General features: G+C 42.0%; 1 long non-coding RNA gene across 1 annotated transcript in view; it reads right to left on the bottom strand.

The window, feature by feature from the left end:
- Window positions 1-18,143, bottom strand: part of LOC306964185 — a 186,932-nt gene extending 168,789 nt beyond the window's left edge. Inside the window, exon 1 of the long non-coding RNA XR_013792955.1 lies at window positions 18,106-18,143. This is a non-coding gene — a long non-coding RNA (uncharacterized lncRNA). The remainder of the gene's footprint in view (window positions 1-18,105) is intronic.
- Between the last annotated feature and the right edge of the window lie 374 nt (window positions 18,144-18,517).

The raw sequence follows: 18,517 nt of genomic DNA, 5'->3' as shown, positions 1-18,517 counted from the left end.
TGGATTCACTTTAATAACCGACGCAAGTCCCACAATGTAAACACCTGATGGAGCGGCCAGGACAGAGCGGTGAGTCAATCTAAGCGCGTGTTAGCGTGTGTGTTAGCGTGTGTGTTAGCGGGTGTGCTAAAGTGTGTGTGTGTGAGTGTGTGTGTTAGCGTGTGTGCTAGCGTGTGTGTGTGTTAGCGTGTGTGTTAGTGGGTGTGCTAGCGTGTGTGTGTGTGTGTGTGAACGTGTGTGTGTTAGCGTGTGTGTTAGCGTGTGTGCTAGCGTGTGTGTGTGTTAGCGGGTGTGCTAGCGTGTGTGTGTGTTAGCGTGTGTGCTAGCGTGTGTGTGTGCTAGCGTGTGTGTGTGTTAGCGGGTGTGCTAGCGTGTGTGTGTGTGTTAGCGTGTGTGCTAGCGTGTGTATGTGTTAGCGGGTGTGCTAGCGTGTGTGTTAGTGGGTGTGCTAGCGTGTGTGTGTGTGAGCGTGTGTGTGAGCATGTGTGTTAGCGTGTGTGTTAGCGTGTGTGCTAAAGTGTGTGTGTGTTAGCGTGTGTGTGTGTTAGCGTGTGTGTTAGTGGGTGTGCTAGCGTGTGTGTGTGTGTGTGTGTGAGCGTGTGTGTTAGCGTGTGTGTGTTTCTCTGGAAAAAAAGGCAAGTCAGAGCTTAAAGAACATCACAGTGTATTAGTCACTGCCTCCTACACTCCACAAGGACATCTGCCTCAGCGAGACACAGCAGCGCCCACTGGTTTATCTTTACATTCACGCTTGTTTTCCTTCATGCTGAACAACAAGTCTAGGTTCACTACGCTTTACACAAATCATCGTTATCGCAATGTCCACGATGGATCGCAAAATCACAGAGGTTTTCCAATGTTTATCAATGTTTATAGTCCTTTTAGACACATTTGATGAAATAAGAGGGTTTAGTAAAACATCTGTATCGTGTATCGTATTCGAGACATTTATTGAGTATCGTAATTGTAGTACAGGCTTTCAGCAATCATCGACTGGACCGGGCTGATTGAGGAGAGGACTTTTGCGTCGTCTTCCGAAGCTTCTTCTCGCTGCTTGAGTCCAAGGTAAAACTAGTACACAGCAAAAAGTCATCTAGAAATAAGTGCAATTTTTGATACACTTTATTTTACACTAACTTTGACACATTCAGTGAAATAAATCCAGTACAGTGTAATCTGCTTTGCAACAACCTATAATAACGTATAGTACATTCACAATGGAATAATACGTTACCACTTAATGTAAGACATACAGTGGGGAAAAAAAGTATTTGGCCAAAATTCAATAGAAAGTGTATGGGGAACTGACCAAATACTTTTTTCCCCACTGTAAGTGCAGTTGTGCAAAAGACCTGAGGTGGCAGTAGTGAGTATACAAATAACAACTTGCATATAGTCCCTTTCTTCATTCTCCCTTTCAGTTGAATGTATTTTTGGAAGGAAAATAAAAAAAACAACCATATGGACCGTAATTTGGCTTGACTTTATTGATGTGTGATAAATATGTTTTTTGAAAAATTGTGATTCCCATGAGAGGTTTTCTGCACCCTTGGCTAGTTCACTCCCCCTTGTATTGTATTGTATTGAGAGTGGAAAAAGAGTGGTGCGCACTGAATGGTGCTGCTGCCGGATGCTCTCTCATCGAATGCAATTTCTCCATCTGTGAGATCAATAAAGTACCATCTTATCTTATTACTGTAGATCTATATGGGTTCCAATGGATTACCATGGCAACGCCCTAGAGTTCTATGACAGCTGTGTGGAATGTTTACAGCTGTTCTAAATGTGATGATGTCATCATCTCTGTATGACCTCATGCCTCAGTCAGTCATTCCTTCACACACCCACGAGCCTTTCGACGCATTCTGACGTATCTCCACGCATTTTGACGGTTTTCGACGCATTGAACTGCATTTTGTAGCATTTCAACGCATCTGCCACATTCTCCGACACATTTTGTCGTGTATTAACGCGTTTTCACGCTTTTTTCACAAATGCATTTGTGAAAAAAGCCATGAAAATGTTTGGGAAGAAGCGTTCTTCCGACGCCGCGCTCATTCAGGAGCTCCGGCTTGCGCTCTGTTCAGCGGAGAGGATCAATCTCTCTTTGCAGGAGCAGGTGCAGAGCGAGCGTCAAGTAAACTCCTCGTTAGCGAGGGACCTCGCCGACAAAACCCTTCGTTCACAGGACGCGCTGTACGTGGCCAGCGAAGCCCTGAGGCAGAGTAGAGCCGATGTCCAGGCACTAAACGCCCAAAACCAGGGTCTGAACGAGGAGAACTTTAGGCTTCAAGTCTCCATGTCGGAGAAAGATGCCAAAATTCTCCTCCTTCAACAGGAAAAGGATAACCAGACAGACAGTATGATGCTGGTTATCAACGCCCTGAAGACGAACTACGGACAGCTCAAAGTAGCAGACGCGAGTCTTCGCAAGAAGATTAAAGATCTGGAACACCAGGTCGGACAGAAATCGCTTTTGCTACAGCGGCAGGACGAGGAGCTGGCGGAGAATCGTCTCAAGCTTGAACAGTTTATGCTGCTTGAGATGAAACTCGCCGCCCTGAATGAGGACATCCACCAGATGGAGGAGGAAATGAAGACACTTCAACAGGAGCAGCTGTCCGTGAAGGAGGCCAATAAAACCGCCGCAGAGGAAGCCAAAGAGACCATTTCTGCCTTGAAGAAAGAGGTTGAAGTCCTCAATAAAGATCTGGGCTCACAGCAGAGAGCGAACCAGACTCTGCAGGTGACCCTGGACAAAAAAATGGTCTCCTGCAAGAAGATACAAGACCACGTCCATCAGACAAGTCAAAAACTGATAGAGGAGCAACAAAAGAACCTTGTGCTCCAAGATGAACAGTACGACAACCTGGAGGAGAGTGTGAGAGACAGACTCCACGCTCTCCAAGAGTCTCATCGTATGTTCGAGACATTTCAACAAGAGAAATTAGCAATGAAGACGGACTGCGACAAGGCTAACGAAGAAACAGACAGGTTTAGGCAAGAAGCAAACGTTCTCCGTGGACAAGTTGAGAAACTGCATGAGAATTTGAACTCTTCTGCAGCTGACCGAGAACTACAACAGATAAATCTTCAGGAGAAAGTTAAAATAATCAGCCACTTTGAAGAAATAAACAAGTCGCTGGTGTCTGAAAAATGCCTCCTCTCAGAAGAGCTTAAGACGTCGAAAATGCAAAAATCAGGGACCATATTACAGCTGGAAACCCAGCTCCAGGAGGCCAAGATGGAGCTGGAAAAATCAAAGAACTTCCAACAGCAGCTGCAGCCGAATATGGAAACCAACCTGATCCTTAAGAAACTCGAAGAGGAGAAATTAGAAATGAAGGCGGACCGTGATAAGGCTGTGGAAGAGGCGGACAAGTTGAGAGAAGAAGCAAGGGTTCTCCAGATAAATAATAAGGTCATTTATGCGAATCTGGAACACGCCGCCAACGTCTATGTGGAAATGAAGGACGACATAGAGGCACTTCGGAAAGATAACATTAGCCTTTTACGCCAAAACATCGCTTATGAGAAGGCAGGGAAGGCAGCAACCGTACAGCAGGAGACGAACGAAAAACCACCAGATCTGCAGAAAACCGTGGAGCCAGAGAGGAGCACAGCACCTCAGGACACACGGGCCAACAGCTACGCCTCGCAAGACTACAGGAACCGGAGACAGAACGACCAGAGGAACGATTCAGACCATAACATGCCCAACAACTGCGCCTCACAAGACTACAGGAACCGGAGACAGAACAACCAGGGGAGCGATTCAGACCATAACATGCCCAATGTTCAAGGCCGGTGGAGGCAAAATGGCTTCAACAGGGGACGCCAGGAGGAGCGGGATCAGAGGAGAAACGGTCACTGGGCCTGAGGGGAACAGATCTCTCTCGAGGTCTGAGGAGGACAGATCTCTCACGAGGTCTGAGGAGGACAGATCTCTCACGAGGTCTGAGGAGGACAGATCTCTCACGAGGTCTGAGGAGGACAGATCTCTCTCGAGGTCTGAGGAGGACAGATCTCTCCGTCCTCCTCAGATCTCTCTCGAGGTCTGAGGAGGACAGATCTCTCTTGGGCAAGACACTTCACCCGCCTTGCCTCCAGTGTCTCACACTGGTGTATGAATGAGTGTGAATGGGTCAATGGTTTCTTGATGTAAAGCCTTTTGAGTGCCTCAGAGCAAGTACAAAAGGTGATACATATATGGGACCATTTACCAGTTCCCCTTCTCTCTCCCCCTTCCCTCTCTTCTTTCATTTTTTTCTTTTTCTGGGGTGACAGTGGCGCTGGGTCGTCGCTTAAGCGGAATGTCCTGTAGGCGCACACTGTCATTGTGTCCTTGGGCAAGACACTTCACCCACCTTGCCTCCAGTGTCTGACGCTGGTGTATGAATGAGTGTGAATGTGTGATTTTCTTTCTCTTTTTCCCTTCTCTCTGTTCTTCCCCCTCTCTTCTCTCCATTCCTGTCTTCTCTCTTTCTCCCCCGTCCTCTCCTCTCTCCACTTCTGTCATCCATCCTCTCCTGAAAACCATCTCGTTTCACATCCGCAGACCTCCTCTCTCCCACCAACAGATCCTGTAGTCTCTTTGTCCTCAAGCAGACCCTGTGTGTCCTCATCGCTGAACATCACGCTCCTCAGATGTGACTCTTAACGCCTGACTTCTCGTCTCATCTCATTATTCTCTCTCTTCCTCTCAGGCGGCCGGTCGATCAGTCTTCAGCCCTGTCCACGGTTTACCACCATCCAACAGCAACTGAACAACAAGGACTGTATCTCCAACAACTGGACGTTCTTTCACCGCGATCAGAGGGACTCCCATCAGCCCCCGTAACTTCTCCCCTCCTCCCTTATTTGCTTTATATATAAAGAATACAAACAAATATGTCCCCCCTGCGGCAGCTGAGGAATCTTAACCTGCCAACCATCCTCATCTCCTCCATCACCGTGTGGTTCCCGGCGCCATAAACCGGGACTAGCATTGACTCTGCTGAGAAGGTGATTGGCTGTGAGCTCCCACCTCTCCAGAACCTGTGTGGGTCAGATCACAGCTGACCCTTCTCACCCTGGACATGGACTATTCACCCTGCCTGTCAACATCGAACAGATGACCTTGGCTGAACGGAGGAACCCTGCATTCTGGAATCTGAGGACTGCAATCTACTGCGACTTCTGTTGTGTTATTGGGCGATACAAAACCATTAAACTTAAACTTAAACCCTTGGGGTTTAAGGAGGCCACGGTCCACTCAGACCTATACCTCCCGCCACATGAACAGTTTATTCCCCTCCACCATCAGACTCATGAACGATAACAGGACCCAATAACTCTTTATCAGACTCATGAACGTCATAAACTGTTCCAGCAGTTTGCACTGCTCTATTGCACTATTGCACTATTTGTTTAGTTTATTATTTATCTAAGTTATGTGTTAAATGTTTTATGTTTCATGCTGCATGATTGAACCAGAAAGGATTCCCGGTTGTGAACCTGTTCATTAACAATGAACCTGTTTATTAACAATGGCAAATAAAACATTTCTGATTCTAATTCTGATAAGTCTACGTCTGCTTTCTGGTCACATTAGCATCATTTTTCTTACCTGACGGCTTTACTTTTGTTTATTTTCTTTGAAACAGCTCGTCCTGGTAACAAAGGCCCATATTAAATGCTTGATGTCATTAAACAGAGTTGAATGAACATCTAAACTTCATACGCAGGAAACAAATCCCAATCGAGACGGGTTAGTGAGTTTCATATTACTGATTGTGCAAGTGCACGCACTCGGATACACAAAAATATATCAACAAAATAAAACCATACATTAAACCATACATTTGATCTCCCTATATTAAAGTATTGATTTTTCACAGAGTGGTTGAAGTGGAGATTTTCTTATAACATTTTAGTTTTCAAGTATCAAATTTGTCAAAACTTACACTGTATGATACTTATTTTGTGATGATGAGAAGCTGCAACATCTCTGTGGCTAATATTGACATATTTTATATCCACTTGTCCTGCGAAGGGTGTCCAAGATGACGCTGTAAACCAAATATGGAGTTTTTCCTTCTGCGAGACACTCGGTTCAGAAGAGCGGAGAAATGTTACTAAACAGTTTTGGCTTTTTATGCACACAATGCCTTATTCCAGGCTTATCCAAAGTCCGGCCCGTGGGCCAATCACGGCCCGCGGTCAGATTTCATACGGCCCGCAGCTTCGGTCTTTTCATGTGTTATTTATGGCCCGCCTGCACTGTCAAACAGAATAAATAAATCATAAAACTTGAAATTGTAATTCCTCCTTTCACCAAATGGTGGCAGCACCACTCTTAAATACAATCAGCCTCTGCATCCGTGCCGCAAACCCCTCTCCGTTCATTTCTGCCATGGCCACTGCAAAGAAAACGAGGAAAGTTGACAGTGAGGGCCGCCGCATTCAAGAGAGATGGGAATTACAATACTTCTTCACCGAAAATCGAGGCAATTGTGTTTGTCTAATTTGTAAAGAGACAGTTGCCTTGTTTAAGGATTTCAACGTAAAGAGACACTACCAGACTAAACATGCTAACACATACGACAAGCTAACAGGGAGTGACCGTGCTGAAAAGGTGAAGCAGCTCCAAGCTGCGCTGGCATCACAACACCGATTCTTCACGCGGGCCTGTGAGTGAAAAGAAAATATCACCAAAGCAAGCTACGAAGTGGCCATGTTAATAGCTAAACATGGCCAACCTTTTACTGAAGGTACATTTATCAAAGACTGTGTTATGAAAATGGTGGAGAACATTTGCCCTGAGAAGAAGCAAGAATTTGTGAATGTTTGCCTGGCACGTAACACTGTGGCACGGAGAGTTGAGGACATATCGTCGGATATTCAGAGACAACTGGGGGACAGCGGAGAGGCTTTTGATTATTTCTCATTATTATACGGCTCTTCACAACGTAAGTAGAAGCTCCGTTGATTTGAATGGGATTTCCCAACGTTCTACCGGTCATTATTTTCTGATAAAGGACCTCTGAAAAAAATAATGACCGCTGCCCATGGCAACGGAGTTCGTGCTTTCATATCACTCCGCGCGTACGTAGTAGCGACACTATCTCTGTCCCCGTCACTGAGAGAGAAGTTGGGGGAATTGCTCGTGAAGTTAGCGTGAGTCTGACTTTCAATTTACCCAAAGATTCACCACCATTCCTCCAACTGCGCCTTCAACTAAGCAGCTAGGCTAGCTGCTAGCCTTGCTGCTTCTAGCCTAGCCAAACGCTGCAGCGCAACGCGCAAACTTTTGGGAACTATTTGTCGCGGATGTCATTAAATAAACCTTTCGGCCTTCATAAAAGCGTACGAAGTTTATGTTGTGTGTGTTCAGTTGGCAAATGGCCGTATAATAAGCGGGATAATGTATAGAACGCTGGTCATTATCGGGAAAATAAGTACCTTCAGGGCGAAACAAGACCGAAACAAGTCCGGTTCGCCCTGTCGGTACTTATTTTCCCGATAATGACCAGCGTTCTATACATTATCCCTTACTTAGCCTGCGATGAAAGCACAGATGCATCTGACACTGCACAGCTACTGATTTTTTTGAGAGGAGTTGACAACAACATGAACATAACAGAGGAGCTGCTGGACCTCCAAAGCATGAAAGGCAAAACCAGAATATCGGATTTATTCGTTTCTGTTTGTGAAGCTGATGATATGAAACTACCATGGAGTAAAGTTTCGGGGATCATTACCGATGGTGCGCCTGCCATGGCTGGTGAGCGAAGTGGATTGTCCACACTGATCTGCAATAAAGTCAGCGAAGAAGGAGGTAACGCCATTAAACTTCACTGTATAATTCACCAGCAGGCTCTCTGCGCCAAACATCTCAAATTTGATCATGTTGTGAAACCAGTGGTAAAGGCAATCAATTCTATTCGCTCTAAAGCACTATACCACCGCCAGTTTAAGCAGTTCTTGCTTGACATTCAGGCAGAATACGGAGACGTAATATATCGTAACGATGTGAAGTGGCTCAATCGGGGGTCCGCACTGCAGCGGTTCATCGCTCTCAGAGAGCAAATTGGACAGTTTTTGAGTGAAAAGGGGCAGCCGATGATCCTGTATGGCTGGCAGATTTGGCTTTTTTGGTTGACATTACGAAGCATCTGAATGCGCTGAATGTTAATCTTCAAGGACGAGATGCTGTGGTGAGCCAGCTATACGCTCACATCAAGGCCTTTGAAACCAAGCTGCAACTTTTCCAAAGACACTTGTCCCAAACAGAGCCCTGCACCGCGCACTTCCCGGCTTTGAAAGAGGTCATTGACAGTTTCCCACGGGACAACATCGGTGCGCAAATGAAGAGCTATGCAACTGCTATCGCATCTCTTTCGGTGGAATTTAACAAACGTTTTCCGGATTTTGCAGTTATTGAAAAGGACATGCTGCTTTTCTCTTCTCCCTCCTCTGTGGACCCTGATGATGCTCCTCCACAGCTGCAGCTTGAGCTCATTGAGCTGCAGTGTGACGATGAGTGGCGCAGCAAACACCAGCAGCTTTCTCTTGTTGACTTTTACTGCAACCTGGATAAAGACAGGTTTCCAGAAATGCGAACATTTGCTCAGAAAATGCTGAGCTTATTCGGCTCCACATATTTGTGTGAGCAGACATTCTCTGTCATGAACTTAAACAAGAACCGATTGAGGTCAAGACTAAATGACTCCCGAGGACTTCCGGGATGACGAGGAAGCGAGCGAAAGCGTAATCTCTTAGCTCTCTGACGGTCTTATACTCCCTGACGACAAAACACCTTAAAATCTTAAAATTATTGTCCAATGTAGTATGTCAGGGGGTAAACAAAGAAAAACAAGGGCAAAACAGCAAAAAACTGCTCAACTGGAAGATCTTTTATCCTCACAAACCAAAGCGGCTAACGAGCTAGCTAAAGACAAAGAAGACATGGAAGCTATTCAAGCTAACATCATTGCGGAGCTAAAAAAAAGTCCAAGATGACGCCAAAAACGAGTTGATTGACAAGATTGCGGCATTAAATACTGAAGTGAGTGGCTTCCGAGGAGAAATGGGGAAACGTATGGATGACATTGCTGAAGACTTGAAAGGGGTGACTCAAAGAGTGGAGGAGACGGAGCAGAGAGTCGCCGACATTGAGGAGGTCAATGCCGATGTTTACGAGTAACAGAGCTGGAGGCTCGTTCGCGAAGGAACAATATCCGCATACATGGAATAACAGAAGAATCCGAAGGCACCAATATTCAACTTTTCATTGAGAACTTTTTAAAATCTGAGCTTCTCCTCGCCAATACAACACTGAACATACAGCGCTGCCACCACTCACTAGGCTCCAAACCACTGCCGAGTGCTAATCCCAGATCTATTGTCATGTGCTTTTTTGGAGTACACAACGAAGGAGAAAGTGCTACGCGCGGCATGGGAGAAGAAGACTATTCAATTCAACGGAAAACGCGTGTATTTTGACCACGACTACCCCAGCGACATTCTCTCCAAGCGCAAAGCTTACAACCCAAAAAGAAAAATGCTGAAAGAGATAGGCTATCGTTTCCAAACTATGTACCCGGCCAGACTTCGCGTGTTCTTTGATGAAGACCCTATCATCTACAAAAGTATTGAGGAAGCCACGGACAACTTAAAGAAGAGAGGGGTGATCCGACCTGGAGTGGAGGACACCGCGTCCGCCGCACCCACCCACAGGACGAGGAGAACCCCCTGGGAGACAGCGCGTGGAACCAGTTGGACCAGAGCGCACAAAACACATTCAGGAAAAGCTGAAAAGATTCAAGCGCTCTGAAAATACGGACTGACCAAAACCCCAGCTTATCATCTCAACGTGTTGGAATAGAAACGTAAAAGGAGGATTATGACACCGCCCTTTAGAGAGATACATCGTTATTGACCGTCACATGAGGAGCGCTTTCTCTTTGCGCTGCTACGATAGACAGAAGGAGGAGGATAGTGGCAGCACTGAGAGGGACACCCTGGTTCCCCAGGATCCCCCCTCCCAACCATGAAGGTAGACTTATACTTCACTTTTGGAAGTCATCTGTGTTTTCTGTTCAGGTGTGTTTTTTTAATGTTTTTTTTTGCAGACCCTTGTTTGTTCAACAGAGCATCTAGAGAGATATTTGTACATTATTGTTTACCCCCATAAATATGACGGTAAAACAGCATTATAAGGTAATTACCCTTAATGTAAATAGTTCACATAACCCGATTAAAAGAAGTAAGGCTATAGCTAAAATGAAACGTGGAAAATATGACATCATTTTCTGGCAAGAAACACATTTTTCAGATGCAGAGCATGAAAAGATACGCAAAATGGGATTTAAAAACTTGTATTACTCTTCATATTCAAAAGGTAATTCTAGAGGAGTTGCTATTCTTCTACCAAACAGGGTAAATTTCCAGTTTTCATCTCAATTTAGAGACAAGGAGGGACGTTATATATTGGTTAAAGGATATATAGATCACAAAGAAGTGACTCTTTTAAATGTATATAGACCACCGGGTAAAGACAATTGTCTAATTAAGAGAGTTTTCGATCTTATTGCAACAGAAATATCAGGCGTGTTTATTTGTGGTGGTGACTGGAACATTTGTCTGAACACCTCCATAGATTCTTCTAGCAAAATTAAAAAACCTCAAGCAGAGACGCTGCTGGTTAAGAAAATGCTTAAGGAACTTGGGATGATGGATGTATGGAGAAATCTGTATCCATCAAATAGGAGTTATACTTTTTTTTCACATTCTCATCGAGTGCATTCACGATTAGATTATTTTTTTATGCTAAACGCTGACAGACATAGAATTGTAGATTGTGAAATAGGAGGGAAAGACATATCTGATCATGCAGATGTATGTTTAACATTACATTTGGATAATGATCGTAAAGAAACATTATGGAGACTGAACAGATGGTGAATTTCATGATTTTGTTGAAAAAGAAATTAGAGACTATACAGACAATAATAATGACAATCACACTTCTCCAAGTATATTATGGGATGCCTCAAAGGCTGTTCTTAGGGGAAAATTGATTATGTGGTCTTCTATGAAGAAAAAAGAAAGAGAAAAATGTATTAATGACCTGACTGCAGAATTAAAGTCCCTTGAAAAAGAACATATGCAAAATAAAAACAAGGACTTATTAGTAAGTATAAAAGAAATAAAGCAAACTTTAAACAGAGCATATGAGGATCAGATAGAAAAGAAAGCCAAATTTATGAAACAAAACTACTATGAAAATGGTCCCAAAGCTAAGAAACTTCTTGCTTGGAGGATACGTAGATTTATACACAAGGTGAAAAACCCTCATGATGATACCATATACTATAATTTGAAAGACATACAAAAATCTTTTGCAGCATACTATACACAATTATATACTCAAACGCACTCAGTGGATCAGGAATCTATAAACCGTTTTCTTTCCTCGCTTGACCTACCATCTATAGGAACAGAACAAAATGAAATATTAAATCAATTAATAACAGAAGAAGAAATTAGCAGAACAATTTCTAAATTGAAAGCAAATAAAATGGCAGGCGAGGATGGTTATCCTGCAGAGTGGTACAAACATTTCCGACACTTACTTATTCCCCAACTTGAAAATTGTTTTAACCACATCTTAACAGGAGGAGCAATACCACCATCCTGGAAACGGGCTGTGATTTCAGTTATCCATAAACCAGGCAAAGACAAAATTGAATGTGGCTCGTATAGACCAATATCAGTTTTAAACATTGATTATCGTATATTTGCAACAATATTAGCCAAGAGGCTTGAATCAATTGTCCCTGAACTAACAGACACAGATCAATCTGGATTTGTCCGAAACCGCCAAACTCATAATAACGTAAGGCGGGCCCTCCATCTTTTTGATAAAATGAAAAATAAAGAATCAATAGCCGTTAGTCTTGATGCTGAAAAAGCATTTGATTCTGTTGGTTATATTTATACCTAGTTTTAAACAGATTTGGATTTAATAGCAATATTATTGGATGTATAAGATCTCTATATGACTCACCATCTGCTAGAATCAAAATAAATGGAGACCTCTCCAACACAGTGAATCTAGAAAGAGGTTGTCGCCAGGGCTGTCCCCTTAGTGCGACATGTTTTGCTCTCTTTATAGAACCTCTTGCTCAAGCTATCAGAGAACATAAAAACATCTCAGGTATTATCAACACAAAGCATGTTTGTATGCTGATGATGTCCTTTTAACATTATCTAACCCTAAAGTGAGCTTACCCAACCTCTTGTCTCTACTTAAAGAATTTGGCACTTACTCAGGGTACAAATTAAATTTACAGAAAAGCCAGCTTATCTCATTTAATTATTGCCCATCTATAGATATTAAGAAACTGTCATGGTTTGACTGGAAAAATAACAAAATAAAATATTTAGGAATCCAAATTCCAAAAGATCTTTCTAGATTGTTTGAGGAAAATTATGCTATATTGACCTCTCATATAAAGGCTGATATACAGCGATGGTCTCTCTTGCCAATGAATATGTATAATAGGATTGACATTATCAAAATGAATGTATTACCAAGGATTCTCTATTTGTTCCAAGCACTGCCAATTCAGGTACCCCCCAAACAATTTAATGATTGGAATAGAATGATCTCACACTTTATTTGGGCAAAACAAAAACCAAGAATAAAGTTCCAAACATTACAGTTGCAAAAGGAAGAGGGCGGATTGGCTTTGCCATGTTTGGAAAATTATTACAAAGCGGCACAGCTACAATTACTGATAGGCTGGAGTGACCCAACATGCGAGGCTAAATGGAAAGAAATAGATCAGTCATACTTTGACACTCCTCTACAGTCCATGCTTGGTGACAAACCTCTTCTCAAGAAACATTTAAATTCACAATTGTTACCTACATTTATACCATGGTCTGGGTGAATACTCGATTCTGATTGGCTGGTGGGTGCTAACAAGCGTGCATTATTTTCGTATAACCGCACACGTAGTCCGGTAGTTAAATCACTGGGATATCACTCCGCTGTGGGCATCGCCATAGCAACGCATGACACAGCTGAATCAGATAAACACGTAATTAGTGACTGACAGGAACGTATGAGATGGATTTTGTTTTTCATTTCAACATTTTTGGTCAAAACAAAATGTTTGATAAATGGGAAGTAGAGGAGAGTGAGCAGCTAGGTTAGCTACTGTTAATAAAATATGAGCTTTCCATTTCTATTGAAAACGGTTAAGGCACTATTCATGATTTTCAGGCGTACATAAAATGATCCTGCATTTAAACATATTTGTCTGGATTAGTAAAGTCAAACATAAAAGTTTCAGTTTGTGGGGCCCCGGTGTAAGCGGACTCCACTGCAGCTGTTTCCATAAACAGTTGAGCTCGTTGAGCTAGCTAGCTAGCTTCAGGTTAAACAGCGTAAAAGTGAAATAACTCCTGCCCACGAGTGCCGCATATCGGTGTTTACTTCCACGGAAAAGTGCCGGGTTAGTCCTGTTGTGTTGTGATTCTGGCGATGCAGCGTGTGCTTATGTTGTTTCGTTGCGCCTGACTGAGATCCTCGTAGCTGCGGAGAATGACTCGCTCTGAGACGAACCTTCCGTGACCAAAATAGTCCCGGTGGTCTGGCATATTTTTCGTGAGTTTAGTAAATGAAAGAAATACTTATTATAAATGTTACGTTTGTGGGACCATGGTATAAGCGGATTAAACAACTCGGAGCCGTGCATTCGACGGTTATAATGCACTTCGCGGAGTAACACCACTCCGCTGCGCGTCGTGGTGTTCTTGACTCCGCGTCGTGCATTATAACCGTCGAATGCACGGCTCCTCGTTGTTTAATCCTTACGTATAACAGTACCAATAGAAATTTGGTATAAAATGCTAAAAAACAGCAATACTGAGAGGAGTGCCAGATTTTTGAGATGGCCAGCTTACGACTCTGAGTTTTTACCATCAAAGACAGATTGTGGTTTTGCACATTGGTCTCAAAAAGGCATCACAGGATATTGGGCTTTTTTAGATAAAAAGGTTCTTAAAAGTTTCTCACAACTTTCAGAGACATACAATCTGCAAAAACATGATCTGTTCCGATATTTTCAGCTGAGGCACTATTATGACAGGAATATAAAATTTATGGAAGAAGAGGAAGATGGATTGGTTAAACTTCTGTTAAAATCTTGCAAAGGTAACGCTCCTAAGAAACAAATATCAAAGGTATATACATGTCTACAAGCTACACGAAACCTTTCAACTACATACATTAAAAAAACATGGGAAAAAGAAGCAGATATATTAATTTCTGAAGATGATTGGTTGAACATATTTAAGACTGCCATGAATACCTCTTCTTCTGGAACTTGGAGGGAGTTTACGTGGAAAAACATTGTACGTTTCTTCATTTCGCCATATGTTAAGAGTAAACAGTGTAAAGATCCAGACAAAGCTGCGTGTTGGAGAAACTGTGGTGATATCAAAGCAAACCATTTTCATGTTTTTTGGGGCTGTACCAAGATTACACCCTACTGGACAATGGTGGTAAAAGAATTAAAAAATATAACTGGACTGGACTTGCTACACGACTTCACAATTGTCTACTTAGGTAACCTTCCTCAAGAGCTAAGAAAATCGGAGAGATATCTTCTGTTGATACTATTAGCCGGAGCAAAGAAAGCCATAACACGCAAATGGTTGTGTGAAGATGTTCCCTCCAAAACAGACTGGTTCCAGATCATCACAGAAATCTACGAAATGGAAAGACTCACTTTTTCAATTAGGTTGGCTTCGGACAAATGTAAACACTATTGGAACAAATGGGACAGTTATATGAAACAAAACTCTACCTTAAAGAATTGACAGGTATTACTCTTATTTTATCATTTTTGAAATATCAAAATGTGCAATAGTATTGTATGTGTATTGTATGTGTACATCCTAGATGCTCTGTGCTTTTGATTTGTGGTCTGCTGTTTCGCAACTTTTGTAAAAAACTAACAATTGTGGAAAAATAAAGTTTAAAAAAGAAAATAAAAAGACTAAATGACTCCCACTTTCGTGACATTTTACGCATCTCAACCACTGCCCTCAAACCAGACCTGGCCTCTTTACTGAAATCCAGATCTCAGTATCACCCTTCTCATTAGTGTCAGCAAGTTATCTGTTTCTTGGTCAATCTGAAATTGAGTATTTTGAACAGTAATATCTGTCACTATCAACAGTGAAAAGCCAAAAGAACATTTATGCACTTGGATTTATGGCACTTATTTTTATTAAACCCTTGAGAAAGATTTGGTTATAACTGTTGATGTTATGAACCTGTAGATGTGACTGATATTGTAAATGACAAGCAAAATTCACTTGTTTCAAGATTTAATAAAAACAGACAACTTTGCATTACTTATAACTCCTGTTTAAAATGTTCATGAGGCAAAGATATTTTTAAACTCATGTAAATTTTAAGGTATTTCATACAGTTTGTTCAATGTGATCTAACTCTCCAGATATGAATGAAAGGCAGAATTTGTGTTTTTAGAGTTGTTCACATCTGAGTGGCTTATATTTTGTTATATTGTCATTTGAAAAATAAAGATAATTGTCACAATGAAAATTGTTTTATAACAGTGTGTATTTGCATGAAACATTTGTAGTTAAAACATGTCCGAACAAACTATTGGCCCCTGGGCATCTTCACTTTATCAAATCTGGCCCTCTTTGCAAAAAGTTTGGACACCCCTGCCTTATTCTTATTCTTATGAAAACCAACGGGTGAGGAAAGCTCTTCTCTTTGGTCATTTGCACTGCTTAAAAGCCTGGTGAATCTGCAGTTACGCTTAAGACCTGAGGTGGCAGTAGTGAGTATAAAATGACAAACTTGCATCTAGTCCCTTTAAGTATAATTGTCAGGGGAGTTTCAGCCTCAGAGGCGATCATATTGAAAATGTATTGTTTAAAGCAGTACTAAGTAACTCATGCCCCTAGAGGCCATAAGCGCCACTGCAGGTGTCGTAGGATGTTACGTTTTTTTTACTCACTAATTGTCCGTTAATACACTGAGGACAAAGGACAAAGGACAAAGGGACAGAGGTATATTGTTCATCCAATTACACAATGGAGATCATTTTTTTCACTCAAACTTGGCTGTAAATACTGTTTAAGTGGCGCTAGCCCACAGTTAGCTTTGCCCGTTAGCCTGTTAGCGTCTTGTAACCCAGTAGAGAAAATGGGTCCTTTTCTCTCCTTTCAGTTGTGTTTGCATTTATGCACTTTTATTTTGAAAAACATTTATAATATGAAAAGAGGAAGTGTGATTCCTTCACTAAAACTTTATTTTCCTGTTTTCACGGTCACATTGGGTGAACATGACCTTTTGATTTGTTAAAAATGGTATTAGTCCCGCCTCCCAAGCTGCGGACCAAATCACTCACTAGTTTTCGGCCTTTCACACTCTGGGAATGAGCGAGACAGGCTGTAGACGGTCCGAGTGAAACATTTTGGGTCGTCTGGTGAGTTTTATTTTATTTTTTTAAATGATGTAAACAAATAAGTACATTGTATTTTGGTTGATTTGGAATATTTGTTGTATTGAGTGGAAGGAGCACGAGCTGGAGAGGCTGTGTTGTTGTGCCCCTTGCTGTGTTCCTCACGATGCCTCATCTTGGTAAATCCATGCCATGTGAGAATGAGAAAAACATGCTAGCGCGATGCTAACGCTAATCGCGAGTGCCGTTTTTGTGTTTGAAAGCAATGTAAAAGCTATTTCTGGTAAAGATATGGTTTCTGCCAAATTCTATTTTAGTTCATAACAATACAGAGAAGCACTTTTGGTTATTTTTGGATTATTTTTGGTCCAAGGTAATGACTATTTTTAAGTTGATTGTACATTTTTCATGGTTTGTTATATGAAAGTGTACCCTGTAATGCTAAACCTAGTAGCACAGAAGAGGTTTTACTGATCCAAATGTTGATTTTAAAGGAGACTATCTGAGTTCAAAAGATAAAAATTCATTTAAAATTGATAAGTTAATTAGTTAAAAATAGTTAATCATAATATTATGGTTACATAATTTAAAAACGATAAAAAGAGAAATTCATTTGTTTTACATGGATTAAAAACAAGTTCATGTATTAGAAAGGATATTTGAGTAAAAAACATGCATGTGAAGTATTACTGTGTATTTTGTAGCACAGTAATATGAGAAAAGATTTAAAAGAAAAACAAAGCTATAGCAAATTGAAAAGAGATAGGATAACAGATTTTCATTTAGCTGTAAACAATAATACCATTATTGTTGTGCAGGCTAGTTTTTCATGGTTAAGAAAACCCTGGATGGATTTCCTGGATTCTCTCCGGACGGAGATGGCGAGCCTGTGCCCAGAACAGAACTGAACTTCGAAGAACAACTTGCTTTCCACCAGTATCTGCTAACGTTCACTGCACCTCTACAGACACCTGCGCTATTGTTGAACATCCCTCTCAGTCTTCCTTACCTGGTGGCCTTTGTGTCAAAACATGCTTGATAACTCTTCCGTCACGAGCTCCACACAAAGTGCCTGTAATGATCACAAACGAAACAGAACAAGATGTCACAATTCCGTCCTCCTGTGTCATCGCAGAGCTTGGAGCTTTCCACTGTATCCTGTCACAGCACAATGTCATCAGTGCAAATGAGTCCAACGCAAACAAGACACAGCTAAATTTCAACTTCAATGACTCACCGATCCCACAGGAGTGGAAAGAGAGAATAACTAAGCAACTTGCTGAAAAAGTCGATTTTGCATAATACTCCCACTTTAAAATGTATTACATTCTTATACAGTGGAGGTGCACACACACACACACACACGCACACGCACACACGCACATGCACACGCACACGCACACGCACACACACACACACACACACACACACACACACACAGATTCTTTGCCAGATCAGTATTCATAATATTTTAAAACCCCGTACATTTACTTAATGAATGACAGAGTAGTGAAAGAGTGTTTCATCTCACACTTTTAGTCAGTTTTGCATTTTGTTCTGTCAGAGAGAGCAGCTCAGTTAGTGCAGAGTAGAGGTTAAATCTCACCTTGGTTGAGTGTCTGCAGCTGCTTCATCTCATTTAGGCCTGATCTAAACTCATCATGAAGTAATTAAAAGTGTAGCACTAGCTCAAAATATGGCTATAAAATGTGCAATAATATAATTTAGTATCCTATGACATAGCAGTAGTGAAGTGATAGATCTCACCTTGGTTGAGCGTCTGCAGCTGCTCGATCTTGTCATGTTTAGCCAGATTGGCGGTCATGTCTCGGAGCACAGCGTGGCGGTCTGGGGGACAGGGCTGAGGCTCAAGCACATTCACACTCTCAGGACTGACTTTTCTTTGTTCAATGATCTCCTTGTCCTGAAGTTCAGCTCCCGACAGAGAGCAGAGCAGCAGCAACAGACACAACACACTCACGCTCTCCATTGTGACCTCGACTATGAGCCCCAGAGAT

The sequence above is a fragment of the Gobius niger genome (genome assembly GCF_951799975.1).
Source record: "Gobius niger genome assembly, chromosome: 6".
Taxonomy (NCBI): Eukaryota; Metazoa; Chordata; class Actinopteri; order Gobiiformes; family Gobiidae; genus Gobius; species Gobius niger.
Note: the sequence above shows the minus strand (reverse complement) of the source record. Positions and strands in the feature narration are given on the sequence as shown.